The sequence below is a fragment of the Strigops habroptila genome, chromosome W, assembly GCF_004027225.2.
Source record: "Strigops habroptila isolate Jane chromosome W, bStrHab1.2.pri, whole genome shotgun sequence".
Lineage (NCBI taxonomy): Eukaryota > Metazoa > Chordata > Aves > Psittaciformes > Psittacidae > Strigops > Strigops habroptila.
Window position 1 is genome coordinate 11510172 of NC_044301.2, and position 2175 is coordinate 11512346.

At 52.3% G+C, this 2175-nt stretch overlaps 1 pseudogene; it reads right to left on the bottom strand.

Annotated features, from left to right (window-relative positions):
- Positions 1-717: 717 nt before the first annotated feature.
- LOC115619029 lies at positions 718-1719 on the bottom strand (annotated as a pseudogene).
- Positions 1720-2175: the final 456 nt, after the last annotated feature.

Genomic DNA, 2175 nt, shown 5'->3' on the forward strand with positions numbered 1-2175 from the left:
CTAATGTCTCACATTTGGCTGATTAAGGCCCAAACTCGCATGAACACACCGAAGGTTGATGCAGGCTTGATTTGGCAGGTTGATCTAGGCATATCTCTAGTTTTGCACAACAATGCTAAAAACTGATGGAACTCAGCAAGCTGGAGTCTAAAATTTCACATTGTTTTTGTATTTTTGGTTTGTTTTGATTTTTTTGTTAATATTATTTTTCTTTTTGCAAAGCTCAAATCTCATATGAAGAACTCAGGATGGAAAAAAAATCTGACTGTTTTTGGACATAGCAAGCTCAAAAGAAAAACCCTCATGAACTTAAAAAAATATATATATAATGTGGATGGCAGGTTTCAAAGAAGAGCAAGCTTCATATGAAGAACTGAGTAGGTGGCGAGTTGGATCTTTTAAATAAAAAAAAAACCAAACAAAACACAACAGCAAGTCCCCACAAAATAAATAAAAATAATAATAAACAGAAAGAAAACTCATGTAGAACTGTAGAACTTGAGGTTGGCCAACACAGAGCCAGCCCACCTTAAAAAGAAAAAAAAAAGAAAATAGAAAACCAACCCACCCAAAAAACCCCTTTGTTTTAAAATTGTTTTGAGTTTTGTTTTTTTTAAAAAAGTAATACAAAGTGGCAAGCCGGGTTGTCGCTCTAGCAAAGCCCCAACAACAACTCACATGGAGAACTTTTAGTTAAGGTGGCAAGGCTGTGGGCACTCACATGAAAAATTCTGGAGAGGAAGGGTTGTCACTGCTGGATCCGTTTCTCTGAAGCCATTGCTGGCCAGCTTCTCGTACTTTCCTTGTAGGCGTCCCTCTCCCGAACCAGCCTGGAGATCTCCTGCTTAGGTGCTCCACTTGCTGCAGCAGCTGGTTCTTCTCCGACTCCAGGACGTGCCGCTGCTGGACCTCTTGAAGCGGCAGGACTGGGCATAGCCCCTGTTTTTGAGGGTCCTCCTCTTTTGCTTCAGCCGGATCACCTCTTCCTTGCTGACGCCCCGCAGCTGCCGGTTCAGCTCCCGCACCGACATGGTCACCAGCTGCTCGTCGGAGAAGCGGTCGTCGAAGTGGAGGCCGCAGCCGCCGTGGTGCGGGTGGTGCAGTCCCTCGGCGCCGCCGCCGCCGGAGCCAGCGGCCGAGGAGGAGGGCGGCGCGCTGCCCGGCGCCGCGGCGTGAGGGTGCTCGCCGCCGCCGTGGTGCGGGTGGTAGTGGGGCGCGCCGCCCTGCGCCGCCACCGCGGCGATCACCGCCGACACCACAGCCATCTCCTCGACCGGCACGGAGCCGCCCGCGCCGGCGGCCGCGGCTAGCTGCTGCCCTCTAGCATAGCCATCGAGGGTGACGGGCAGCGGGTGGTGGCTGCTGTTGATCAGCGCCTCCACCGCGTCTTCGGGGTTGAAGCCCAGCGCCTCCGGGTTGAGCTGCTGCGGGTAGCCCGTCATCCAGTAGTAGTCTTCCAGGTGGGTCTTCTGGTCGGTACCAGAGCCGGGGCTGGGCGCCGAGAAGCTGGGGACGGGGGCACCGAGGCTGCAGGGCGTGCTCATGGGGTGGAAGAGAGCGATCCCCCGGCGATCAAGCGGCCGCACTGGCTGATAATGCGATCGGTCTCACGGCTCCTTTTTCACTTCAAAACTTCATCAAATCAAAGTCATTAACATATTCCATGGCCAGGGGACTGGTGGCAGGTCGGAGCTGCTCAATTGCCAGTTCTGATGCCATCCTTTTGCTGCTGAGAGTCCTCCAGAAAGGGTGCGCTCCGGGAGCGAGGGGACTGCTCTGAGTTGCCACGGGTGAGACAGCTTGATTTTTGGCGAGCTCCGCTCAGCTTTCTTTCTGTCTCTGCCTCTCGCCACGGCCCCCGCGCAGCCTCTGCTCCAATTCGCCCCGGCGCTCCCGCTCCGCGTTATCCTTTACAGAGTCTCCGCTGCTGCTGCATCAGAACGAGGGGATCTTGCTATTCGCCTTTTGCATAAAGGTTTGGGTTTTTTTGTTTGGTTGGGGGGTTTTTGGTTGTTTGGGGGTTTTTGTTTTTGGGGTTTTTTTTGGGGTTTTTTTTGGTTTGTTTTTGTTTTTTTGTTTTTTCCCCACCTCTTTCCCTCCCTTCTCTTTTTGCAGTTTGCAAACTGCAGCTGGAAGTATTAGCCGGTGGTGTTGCGAGTAAATTTGTTGTTGTTG